The 13,748-nt window shown below is 44.8% G+C and overlaps 1 protein-coding gene across 2 annotated transcripts in view; it reads right to left on the reverse strand.

Moving 5' to 3' along the window:
- Positions 1-10,328, reverse strand: part of mafgb (v-maf avian musculoaponeurotic fibrosarcoma oncogene homolog Gb) — a 30,160-nt gene extending 19,832 nt beyond the window's left edge. Inside the window, exon 1 of one of the 2 annotated variants that reach the window (XM_015969946.3) lies at positions 9,804-10,328. The gene's annotated coding sequence lies outside the window, so the exon portion shown is untranslated. The other variant, XM_015969955.3, reaches the window with a different exon arrangement.
- Positions 10,329-13,748: the final 3,420 nt, after the last annotated feature.

Here is a 13,748-nt window from a genome sequence, read left to right on the forward strand (position 1 = left end):
AAACTTATTTTCAGGAGGTTTTGGTTATTTTTACCACTGAAAAAAGGCATCGAATTAATAAAATATAAAAATGTTAAAAACAACCAAATTGACATCATCCAGTGTTGATATTCACAACGAAGATGCCTAAACAAGCAGTAGCTCAGCAGGTTGTCCAGTAATCAGAAGGTTGCCGGTTCAATCCCAGCTCGGACCAGAGAATGCTGCCGTTTGTCCTTGGGCAAGACATCTCCCCACCTTGGCTGCTGGTGGTGGTCGGAGGGACTGATGGCGCCTGTGTTCGGCAGCCTCGCCTCTGTCAGAGCGCCCCAGGGCAGCTGTGGCTACATCGTAGCTCATCATCACCAGAGTGTGGATGGGTGATTGTGTTGTGAAGCACCTTGGGGGGCTGTAGAACCCTAAGAAGGTGCTATACAAATACAGACCATCTACCATTTCGTTGATGCCGCCTTTTCTTCATTCAAAACGAGACACTGATGAGTTCAAAAGCTCTTCGGTGACTAAAACACGATGCAGAAGTTTTTGTTGACGACACAAAACTGGACAAAAATGATGCTGAAAGACACATTTCTGCATTCTTACAAAAGTGTAAAAGTAGCAGCGCTGCTGACTCAGGTCTGTGCTGAGAAGAGTGCTTCACTATGGAAGGGCAAAGGGGACAAAATACCGCCCATAAAAGCATGTTTCCTGTCCACGACGCACACAAGGCGTGCGTCTCACCCCGAATCCAGACTGGAGGCATCAGTGGCACGGAACGGCAGTCGGTTTACTCGCATGCTTCAGTGTGTTAACCCACACCTCTCAGCTGCAGAGTGACTACTCTGCCTTCCTCCTCTCAGGACTCACGATATCACAAAATCTCTCCAGACTTCAAAGGTCACGGTTAGTTAATTAAACCAAGAAGAAGAAATTATATAAATTGTTGTTCCTGTCCACGGCCAGGACTAAAGCCATAACACACTGTTGCACTTCTCCAGAGATGCTGGGAGGAAATAAGCCATTAGGTCACATGTATTGATGTAATCTACATAGAGATTAAATTGCATCTCTGCAATAGTTTTATTTTGAAAAGACGTTTCCTGAAGCCATGTGTAATTTCCTGTCTATCCCGATGTTAACTGGAGAAACTGGCGTGTACCAGAAGCGGCTCACGGCAAAAATAGAACCCAACCATATCTTTAGTACAGCAAGCTGCTTCTGGGACGCACCAGAAACGGTTTGGATCCACTCCATAGGCTGTAAATGACTTTATTTGAAGCAGCGATGCCTCCAGTGTGGATTTGGGCTTAGGCAGTCATTGCTTCCACAACAGGTTTGGTGGTCTAGGGGATAAATCATCTGCCTTTCACGCTGTTTTGTCATGTCCTGTCCATACTTCCCTGCCACAGGAACCCTGGGTCCATCAGAGGAAGATTCAACATTCAAAATAGGGATGCACCAAAAGTTCAGGGGGTGCGTGCGATTCTTGCTCGTGAAAAAATAACAAGAGGTGTTCAGTAAAAAGTGTAGGGTAACCTGTACGCTCCACAGAAACACAGCTCAGCACAAAAATGGTGGTGTTGCTGACATTTAGTTCAGTTTTATGGCTTTAGTCAGACTCTGAACCAGGAAATGGCTGCAGGCAGTGGCAAACAACTCCGGAGCCTATCAGCGGCCAGAATCACGATGCCGGCCGACTCAGCCTTGCCAGGTTCCTCAACAGGGCAGCGACTAAAAAAAGGGGAGAAAGTAAAGGGAAAATACCAAACCGTGCCCTGGGAACAGCGGTCGGGCCGAGCTGACCCGGTCCGAGTTGCTCTGAGTGGTGTTCCTGGAACAACACCTGAAGCTGCAAGTGTGATATTCTGGCCACAGGGGGCGATAGGGGCTGGGTGGCCTTTCATCAACCCTGTAAAGAGTCATTTTAGCACAAACTGGCTCAAAAATGATTTAAAGATTTGAAAAATTTGCTAAGTCTCCCTTTAAGGGAATCAGTGTTAATGCAGATAGGACTGTCTGCTCAACAGCAGATTCCTTCAACCCAAACCAGGTCGGTATTGCCGGCGTTAGACCATCGCCTTTCTTCATCAACACGCAGCAGCAGCTGTTGTGTTCGCCCAAAGCGGACGCAGCTTCACAACATTCTTGCACAAATGTGATTGGACAGTAGCCTAGTTCACTAGACCAAATTTCGGTCTAGTTTACTTGACCAAAGTTTGGTTTGGTCCAGTTCAGGGGTGCCCAATCCTGGTCCTGGAGAGCCGGTAACCAGCAGGTTTTGTGGTTTTTCTCCTTCAACACACTTGATTAACGGGTGGAATCACCTGTGCAGCATCTCATCAGGCTCTGCAGAGGCCTGTTAATCACCTGACGATTGAAATCAGGTGTGTTAAAGCTGAATTAAAACTAAAACATGCTGGATACCGGGCCCTCGAGGACCAGGATTGGGCACCCCTGGTCTAGTTGACCGAAGATTGGTCTAGGAAGGTTCCGTTGGAACATCTGCAGCCCCTAGCAGCATTCTGGCTGGCCAATCACAGCTCTCTAGAGGGGTTTCAGCTGTGATAATGGTGGGCCAATCAGGGCTCTCTATTCGTCTGGTGGGCGGGATAACACAACACTGTGGAACAAGATGGCGCCAGCTGATTTGAAACGGCTTTCACACCCATTTTGGACTTTTTGGACTTGGGTTTATTAGAATCAAGAGCAGATAGAAGAATTTAAATCCTTTATGTGGGATGGAAGGATGTATTTTCACCTTCTTCAACAGCGGACCGCCTCGTTTACAGACATTAGTTGTGGTGAGTACGTCAAGTTGTTCATTGTCCAGTAGCATGTGGAGATCGTTTGCAAGACAACGGTAGAACCCGCCCACCACCGAGAGCCGTCAATGGAGCGATGCCAGACTAAATGATATATTTATTTACGTTTGTGTCGGTGTCCTGCTGGACTATAAAGCTATGTGTGATCCTTGGCTCATTCTGTGACCTTCAGAGTCAGACTTGAAAGCTATTTATGCGTTCGGTTATAAATAAGTGTCTGTTCTGTTGAGGAAAGAAATTCATAATTTTCTTTTGTGAAAATCTACAGAATGATGCACTGATCTGCACCACCAGATTCATTAGATACAGTATTGTGATAATAAAGTAAATAATGATTTTGTCTCGACAGAATCTGGGTCAAACCAAAATCTTTGTCGACTAAAACTATGACACCTACCAAAATCAACACTGACATCATCAAACCAGAGGAGAGGAGAAGAAAAATGTCTGAGTTTAGAGAGCTTCACAGCCTCCTTCCAGGACGACAGAAGCAGCATTAAACGTGGAGAAAGCCACTAGAAGTCTGGTGGTCAGTAGCAGCTGCGCTGGGGGAGAGGACATTCTGCTGTCACATGAAACATCTGACATAATTAGGGATGGCTACCCTTCATTTGGTACCAATTCCTGGAACCTAGGAACCGATACCGGTAGTTAAACGCTCAAAAGTATAAAAAATAGGATATGGTTAACAATTCATTCATTCATCTTTAATAATTAAATATATAGAATTTTTTTCCTCAACATCTAACCATGTGTGATAAATATTGTGAAAAATAAAATGCAACTGTTAGTATTTACCATGGTAGTGTTGTACATAACTGTTCTAAGAGAACCTCTAACCAGGAAACACAAACTAAGACCAGCTCCAGGTGCTCCTGTCCCTCTGGAATAACTGATGAGGAGACCGTGTGTTATAAACTACAAATGAAACTAAAACAAACATCGGTACCATACAACCGTTGGTATTTTACTATTGTGGTGTTGCACAAACTAAAACCAGCTCCATGGACTCCTAATCCTCTCCTTTCCCCTCTGGACAAGCTGCTTGGGGGGGGGGGGGGGGGGGGGGGGGTCCTTTGTAGTTCTATAAACTGCAAACTAAACTGAAGCAAACATCTTGTGAACTACATTTACTGTGCACCTTCATGCCTTCTGCTGTTGTTTTTCCTCATCAGAGGCCAGAATTTCCGAGTTACAAGGAGAAAGCCAACGCACCATAAGCTGATAGCAACGGAAGCTAAAATATCAAGCTAACGTTTTCTTTACCTGCTGGAACAGATTAAGGTGATGATGCCTCACTTAGAATGTTGTTGATGATGTCATCACCACCCAGTCACCCATCACATTTAGTGAGGTGGACCCAAACTTTAGAAGCTCTCTCTCCGCCATGCTGCTTGCTGTTTACAGCTGGCCTGCAGCGCCTGGCGACATAGCGCTCATGCATATGTGCTGCTGTCCATCTTGGGAAATCACTGTCTCGTAAGTTCTTGTTCATGAAGGACCGGTACTGAACTCTATGGTACCGAAACAAGGCACCGCTTCACTCCACGTGAATCGGTCCTTGGTCTGTATTACGAACTTTAGTATAGGGCTGCTCGATTATGGCAAAAATTATAATCACGATTATTGTGACTGAAATTGAGATCTCGTTTATTTAAGACGATTTTTCAATTTATGTTGATTTTATTTGTTTTTATTCTGTCATAAAACTGCTCACGGAACAATCAGGACAAAATTAAATAAGAAACAAGATGATCACTAAAATAACACCGGATTCCCAGTATAAAAAGACCAATAAACTTATAGCTCATAGTTTATGACCCAAGGGCTATAGACCTTGATTTAACTCATTTAAGTCAAACCAGTACAGACCCAAATACCAATCTTGCAAATACTGACAGCAATAATTATACAATGGCATTTATAACAAATAAATGCAAATAAATTGATGTTCACAAAATGTTGCATAACATTTATGTAGTCATGTCAAGGTGCTGTAGGAGAGTGCACTAGCACCGTGTCCTCAGAGAGATTAGTTATTATTTATCAGCGTGAGGAACTTATTTCTATCCATTTCTACCTTATTTATAAACTATTTATTTACAGGTCCATCAGTTAATGTAATAACTGTCCCAACCACAGCTGCACCCCCCACCCCCCAACCCGGTCTCACAGCAATCAGGGGCAACATGCACGTGTGTTTAGCACGCCGCACGCGCACATTTAGCCATTTTTTGCGGCTCAGGAGCCCGCAGGTACGGTGTGTGTGTCACTCACTCTGGTTAATCCGACAGGGAGCAGGCTCTGAGAGCCGTTTCTTTAGCGACCGACACATCACTACATCATTCCCTTTCCTAATGTCCTGAAGAACGGTCCGGAGCGCAGGCGGTGTTTAGCTAACCTGCAATGTCGACGACAGTTATCCAGAAAGTAGCTAAGGGTTACCAGAGATGTTTCTGAGGTGTTTGCTAGGCACTTTGAGATTTAAAAAGTCAAGAAGGGGGTCGGAAAAGCTGTTAGAAATAGCATCAAAGTTGATAAGTTGGCAACACTGTGGGAGGAGCGCTTCATTTGCAACTCAGGGCAGCGCAAGTGGGAGTAGCAAATAATCGGCTTGTTTTGTTTGTATAATCGTTCAAAACTCAGATCGTAATTGGGATTAAAATTCGATTAATTGAGCAGCCCTACTTCGGTACCCATCCCCACTACAAGTTTCACAAGCAAATGAATCTCAGATTATGTGACGGACATCGTTGAAACACACATCATTATTTATCATTTAACTCAAGTATAACATATGTGTGATTCAGGCCGTGAGGCAAAGAGGGCAGAAAATAACATCTACAGCCTTGTTCAGGGACCCATGACCTCACCGGAAGGGGAGGAGCCTTAAGCTCATTAAAGAAATTTAAATCAGGGGCTGCAACTGTCCCCAGGGCCACACTTTGCACATACCTGAATTAAACCATTCGTTGTGCAAGAATATCGATGCAAATCAAACACGAGGTCCCGTTGATTATTTTAGGAAAAAACAGTGATTTAGATCCATTTACAGAAAACATATAATATTCTAAATACTTTTAAAAACTGACCATTATTCCATTATATTTAGGAATGTTGAAGCAGTTTAAACATTTAGGAGCAACTCCTGAGTTTAGAAACTACCTGGATGTGGTTGGGACAGGAGAGAGGCAGCGCCGCATTTGAGGGTAAAAAATAACTTTCATCCCTTTTTTTGCCTTTTGGCATTGATCCAGTGTGTGGTGTTTTTTTAGGGTTCAGAAATTCATACAACAATCCCAGAATCGTCACACTGCAGCTAAAAAATGCGGCAACTTGGCGCATTGAGATGATGCAACTAGTAGACAACCGGTAGTGCGGATATTCTTGTTACTAGGGCCTCCGAAGCTACACGCCGTTCACCACATCAGCACGGCAACAGGGTGTCTCCTTTTAGGGAAAAGGCAACTTTACTGAGACGAGTTAGCAGATCTGAGGAGTAAAGACGCTTGAACACAACGCTGTCCTCTCAACGAAGAACACTGCTTCATCTACGGGAGCAACTTCCACTGAATTCAAGCCTTTTTCTTCTTCCCGACTCCAGGTGCATGTTGGGATTTATCTGAATTTCATACATTTTGGGGGCTTTCAGGGAAGTGTGTAAATAAGGAGTTGAGGCACTTGTGGAGTGTAAAGCACGCACACACACACACACTCACACACACACACGATGATAAAAAAAAAATAAATTAAAAAAGAGCACAGCAACACTTATGCACCAGATCTGCTTACACCGTATTTCATCATCAATGTGGAGAAAAAACACTCAAATATTGATCTGCCCCTCCCTCTCTCCCACCCCGATTCGTCTTTTATTCCTGCGTTCAACACCACATAGTCTCTCTCTCTCGCTCACCTTTAATAACCCACTTGTTTCACACACACACACACACACACACACACACACACACACACACACACACACACACACACACACACACACACACACACACACACACACACACACACACACGAGGTGGACAGAATATTGGGAACACCTGTGCAATCTCTTGCAATCCAAGGCTTTAGCTCTGCAAGCGCTGCCTTTGTGCCGTTTCCTTTAATGCAAGCTTAGAGGCGATAAGGAAAGCACATTACGCAACAATTTCAGAGTTGTAGAAAAAAGCCAAAACACCATTAATGTAAGGATTTTGCACTCTGAGATTTATAGACCTCATTCAAGGCCCGACTAAAACACCTAAATTAATCTTCATACAGAAATTAAAAACAAGTAGTAGACTTTAAAATATGAAAGAAAAGGTTTTATGGTCAGTAATCGAGAATAAAAAACACTCAAGTACAGGTATTACTACAAAAATCGAGAATAACAAAAGTACGACAGTTATGGAAAAGCAACACGTCTTAGTACGCTTGTAAGAAAAACTCAAACTTGATGTTTCAGGATGTTGGTACAAAGAAATAAACTACACCTGAAGAGTATTTTCATCAGTAATCAGATTACTTGTGGTAAGTTGGTTTATGTCCAGTACCAAGTTTTCATATAAAGCTTGAGTTGATCCAGCCTGAAGTTGTTAGGTCCTATTGAAGGTTACCATCTCATAGACATCTCTACCTGCAGGTTCTAATGACTGTAATCTGATTACACTCCATCAGTCTGATCAGTGTGCTAAAAAAAGATTTGTTTACATTAAAGGGGAACCATTTACCAACTTCCTCCTTAAAAACAATCACCTGTCCAAGCTCTATACCTCACCCTTTCATTAACAAAGTCGAGGATTTACACGATGTTTCATCATCATCTCTCACACACACACACACACACACACACACACACACACACACACACACACACACACACACACGCACGCACACACACACACGCACGCACGCACGCACGCACACACACACAGATCTTAGCATTTTCTAGGTGTTTTTTTTTTTATCTCAGCTCGCTTTGCATGCTCTCTCTCTCACACACACACTCAGTCACACACACACACAAACAAGGCAAAGAAACTAGCTGTGGTAAGTAACAAGTGAAAACGCCATCTGTCAAGCGAGAGCGCATTTGCTTCGCCTCAGCATTTTCAGGGGAATGCCTTGAAGACAAAAAGGTCCTTGTTCTCAATCTCTCTGCAAATCCCATCTCTCATTCTTCCTCCCTCTTCCTTCATCCCCTTGCTCCGCGCGTCTTGCCGCTCCGCCACCATCAGCAAAGTTGCACACATAAGCATTGGTCAGCGTTCAATTACCGTGAACACCAGGGAAGGATGGGAAAGTACTCGACAGAGAAATGCACTTCAAGCACTGATTAAATACTGATACTGAATTTAAAAAGCTAAGCCCCTTAGGTGGTGTGTGCGTATGTTCAGCAAGAAAAGGAAATGAGAAAAGTGTGTGTGTGATACTTTTCCCTCCAATAGTGATACAACTGTTTCATCATTATGACCCTCTATTACAGTACTTTGCCAACTTGCTTACTACATACTTTTGGTACTCTGCAGAGTGCTGACTCTGACTAAAGCTGCTGATACGGAGTCATTAGGGGGTGAAGCTTGTTTTTCTGGTGCCCACAGAGCTTCCCTGCTCCTCTTTAGTGTTTAAGAGTTGCACAGCTCATGGGTTGCTACCAGGCACCAGATAATGGCCTCTCCACCAGAGACCCATCAGAGGAGCTCCTGTTGTAAAGCATGAGGCTGTTTCTATTCTCAGCAGGTCTGTGGGTTCATCACTACCGAGGGCCCTTCGAGCATCCATTAGATTTTTATTATTTCATTTGATTTTAAAGTTACTCTGCTGTGCACGTGCATCATCAAGCTCTGATGCCATCTGAGCACGCGAGTGTTGTTTAACGGGAATTACAAACATTTCCCGCTAAAACAACGGATGCTGTTCCTGTGCCTCCACTGTGCACGAGCCACTTCGTTTGCTCGCATCACGGTATGACGTAGGCCTAAGGCCCGACACTGGATGCTGGTGTTTTTGCCCCACCAGGTGTTGAACCTGGTTCCGGTTTAGACGGTAAAAGAACGTGGACGCCGTTCCAGAGTGAAGCCCCCTCCACCGTGGCACGAGCCGAGCCGCTGTTCCCTCGCGCCAGACCTTTGTCCGCCCTCCCGCCGCCGGTGCCATGTTGCCATGGCTGCGCTCGCGCAGATGTTGAGAAATAACAACGTTGTGATGAATCAGCATAACTACCGCGAGCCCAGCCGTTGGGAACAGAAACCCGTTTCTACCGGGCAGCACGAGCCGTTGCCCACGCGCACAGCGGGATTCTTCCCGCCGCTGACAGACAGGCGCTAGCTGAAGGCCCTGTCTGAGCGAGGTGGCTGACACACACAAAGCAAATGTCAAAACAATCGTGCGCGCGCGCAGCGCCGGTGTTTCTGCGCCCCGTAAGCTAGCCGTCGGGACGTGACAGCTACGGACACCGACAGCCGGAGCTGTCCGGTTCGTTTGTGTCGCACAACGAACGGACGGTAGCTGCTTTAAAAGCCAGAAGACGAGATAAAAGCCGAGCGGGGTTTAGAACGGAAAACTCGTCTTACCTGAGCGGAATCCACGCAGCTCGCGCGACCACCGCTGCCGCCTCCCCGATTGAGGACAGTCGGGGGAGCTAATGAGGTCGTGTGTGGTTTCGCCGCTCTCCGCTGGTACCTCCGAGCCCAGCTCGGTCTGAAGCAGCGGGAGGACCTTAACGTGCTCTAATTCCGACACATGGCTGCCTCTTTGTTTCATATCCAACCAACGGTCGGTCGGTCGGTCGAGTGTAGCGGTTCGACCGACCGACCCGGTCCCGGTAGAGCTGACGGTGATGATTCAGCACCACCGGAGCGCTTCCCTTTAAACGGAACCGGAGACGGAACGGGACAGCGCACACCGGAGGTAGCGACGCGGCGGTCGCGCACACTCAGCAGAAACACTCCCACGTTCAGCACTTTCTCTGGGATTTCGGTTTTGACTTTGACAAGGCGGACTCACCTGAAATCGAACCGGTGCCGTTCGCCCACCGCACCGGAGGCAGCGCTGCCCCGGCGGCTCGTCGACTCGATGTAGAAAGAAGACCGAGGAGGAGAGTTTCCGCGCGCAGGTCTCTCCTCTCCACTCCTCTCCTTCCTGGCTTGTTTAGTCTGTGGTCGGAGGCGCCAGACGTCAAATGATGTTTGGATCACGTGATTTCATTCATATGAAGGATATACGCAGCCCGCATTTAAAGAGACACGAGACTACTACCGCGTGTTTGTAACAACAGGCGTGAAGAGCGCGATAGGACAGCTGGCTGTAAGAGTCACCGTGTGTGTGCGCGCGTGTGTGTGTGTGTGAACATTTCTGAATGTGGATGTTCCTCTTCCTCAGCCTTTTAACAACCTAACCAGTTTGCTTTGATGGAAAACGATGGAAGGAGAACTGAAAGTGGAAAACTAAAGGAACTCACAGGTCACAGAACAACCTCAGTTTGAGGAAACACAGATTAGTTCTGACCACTGCTTTACAAAACAGTATTTCTGTTGTTTGTAAAATATATATCTTCAATCTGAGAATTCTACACACACATAGAAAAATAAAAGATAAAATACTTAGCACACACATTTAGGAATGTATATACCTTACATACTATATATATTATTACTTAGATTAGCCATTTTTATATTTTGCTTGTTTTTACGTTATTGTATTTTGCACAACTGTTGCTGTGAAACTCGCACACAAGAATTTCACTCGCATGGACTGTACCAGTGTACCTGCACATGTGACGTGACAATAAAAGTGATTTGATTTGATGTTCTAGTAATTTTGCACTGTTTTAACCGTGACAGTGCCACCATCCTGGATGGTTCTAACTGGAAGTGTTATAGATCTTTTAGTCATTTTCAAAATAACACTTTATGTAAATTACCGCAAACAGCAAGGAAAAGCCTTGCATAAATGGACATCTTTGAGATTACAGGTTTTAACAACAGTAATCCTATGGAACTGGCCCGCTGGAATCAGCTAACAGAACCAGACCACTGACACAGCCACACAGCAACAGCCTGGCCAGAACGCCAGCTTTCACCCTGACTAGTACTGAAACACTGAGTAACACAGTAAACACCCTAGATTCCTCTACCTGCTGTCTGGACAGCCTGCCCACAAACTACTTTAAAATGTTTTTAGTTGCCTAAAAGCTGAGGTACTGTAAAATGTTAACTGCTCTTTAAGGTCTGGTCTTTTCCCTAAACCACTGAAAACTGCTGCTGTGAACCCTTTCTAAAGAAGAGGAAACTAGATCTTCAGTGTTGAACAACTACAGACCGATCTCTAATCTCCCTCTGGTGGAAAAATCATTGAAAAGCCGATAATGATCCCAATAAACAACTATTTAGAGTCAAATAACATTATGGACGGTCTTCAGTCAGGCTTTAGACAGCACCACAGCACAGAGACTGCACTGATCAAGGTATTAAACAACATTCTTCTCAACACTGATTCGGGTGAAGCATCTGTCCTGATGATGCTTGACCTCAGTGCAGCTTTTGATACTGTGGACCACAACATCCTTCTGGACAGACTTATAAACTGGGTGGGACGATCAGGCACAGCGCTTGGCTGGTTTCAGTCCTATCTCAAAGACAGGGTCTATGTTGTCTCTATTAGGGACTGACAATCAAAGTGGATCACCATGACATGTGGGGTCCCCCAAGGCTCAATTCTAGGACCACTACTCTTTAATCTCTTTATGCTCCCCCTGGGTCAGGTCATACTTAATAACAACATTGCCTATCATAGCTATGCTGATGACACCCAGATCTACCTAGCCCTATCACCTAGTGACCGTCGTCCACTGGACTCACTCTGTCAGTGCCTAGAACAAGTAAACGACTGGATGCAGTCAAACGTCCTTCAGCTAAACAAAGACAAGACAGAAGTTATTGTCTTTGGCAACAAGAAGGATAGAATGGATGTTATTGCTCAGCTGGACTCCAGGGGAACAAAGACAAAGACCCAGGTTAGAAATCTTGGTGTTATCATTGACTCAGACCTGAGCTTCTCTGGACATATTAAGGCTTTAACTAAATCAGAGTTTTATCACCTTCATCAAACATCAAGAGTCAGAGGTCTCATGTCCAGACCAGACTTAGAGAAACTCATTCATGTGTTCATCTACAGCAGGCTGGACTACTTCAATGGTCACCTAACTGGTCTTCCCAAAAGCTGTGAAGCAGCTGCAGCTTGTTCAGAATGCTGCTGCTAGAGTCTTAACAAGAACTAAGAGAACGGAGCACATCACTCCTGCTCTTAGATCCCTACACTGGTTACCAGTAAACTACAGAACAGACTTCAAAGTGCTACTACTAGTTTATAAGTCACTCAGTGGCATGGGGCCAAAATACATGTCCAATCTCATTCCTGTATAAACACCCAACAGGGCTCTGAGATCCCTGGGAAACAATCAGCTGGTAGAACCTCGGGTCAGAACCAAACATGGTGGAGATACATTTAGTTACTATGCTGCTCACATGTGGAATCAGCTTCCCCATGACCCCAGATCTGCCCCAACCCTAGTGTTGTTTAAAACTAAAACCCTCATGTACTCATCAGCATTTACATGAATTCTTTCTTATGCTGCACCGTCTCCTCTGTAATCTTTGCTGTAACTTTGTCCTCTCCTTTATCTCTAAACTGTAATTCTATCCGTGTGTATTTTAATTTGTGTTTTTATGTGTTTTCATATCATGTCCTGAAAATTGTAAAGCACATTGAACTGCCTCTGTGTTTGAAATGTGCTCTAGAAATAAAGCTGCCTTGACTTTGTTTCCACTAAAAGAATTCCTAGAAATTTCTGGAAGATGACAAAGAAAATATGATGGCTTGATCCTCTTGTCCGTTGTGTTGCCACACAAAAGTCAGCACTTTGTGATCGTTTTGGCAGCGAGTGATGCCACTGATCAGCGCCAAAAGATGTCCACGGACATTAATTACAGTACATTTAGTACAGAAGAGCAGCTGTTCTAAAATGATGGCGTTTCCAGTGTCGGGAGTTTAGAAATGGCGATTTTAAAGCAGCATCAACGCTGCTTATTTTCATTGTTTAAATTCTTTTCTAAATACAGCGTAGTAGATTTGTTTTTACCTATTTTTGCAGAATAGTTTCGGCTGACGCTGTAGCCTTCCTCAGAGCACCACCGATGTTGGTGGTGTTACTTTCTTCTCTGTTTATCTGCGGACAGCTGAGGGCAATGCCGCCCCCTACTACTTCCCGCAGCCTCCTCATTGATGACAAAAAAATAAAGCAATAAAAAGCAAGTTATGTCCAGACTCCACTGCTAGGTTCCTGACAGGCATGACGCACAGGGAGCACATTACTCTGGTACTGCTGTATCTGCACTGGCTCCCTGTGCACTTAGGGTGAAATTCAGTGTGTTAACTTTGGTGTTTAAAGCTCTTCAGGGGACTGCTCCTCTGTACCTGGAGAGGCTTGTGAACAGACATGCTCCATCAAGAGCCCTCTGTTCAGCTGATAGGGAATTGTTGGTGGTTCCACGTTCCCGGTGTAGGTCACGGGGCGATGGTGCATTTTCAGTGTGGGCTCCGAGGCTGTGGAATGAAATGCCTTAAACCAGTGGTTCCCAAACTTATTTAGCCGCGCACCCCCTTCTATGTCACGACCATGTCGACGCACCCCCCCCCCCCCCAGCCCCCACATCGGGGCATGGCTCTCTCTCTCTCTCTCTCTCTCTCTCTCTCTCTCTATATATATATATATATATATATATATATATATATATATATATATATATATATATATATATATATATCTCAGATGTCAAGCTAAACAGACAGGGTTAAAAAAATTCCCCATCACTTCCATTTTTTAAATAGTAATTAATAAACATTCAATACCATTACAATTTCCTTTGATTTCATTTTAAATAAATATTTAGA

This window comes from Nothobranchius furzeri, chromosome 6 (assembly GCF_043380555.1).
Source record: "Nothobranchius furzeri strain GRZ-AD chromosome 6, NfurGRZ-RIMD1, whole genome shotgun sequence".
Lineage (NCBI taxonomy): Eukaryota > Metazoa > Chordata > Actinopteri > Cyprinodontiformes > Nothobranchiidae > Nothobranchius > Nothobranchius furzeri.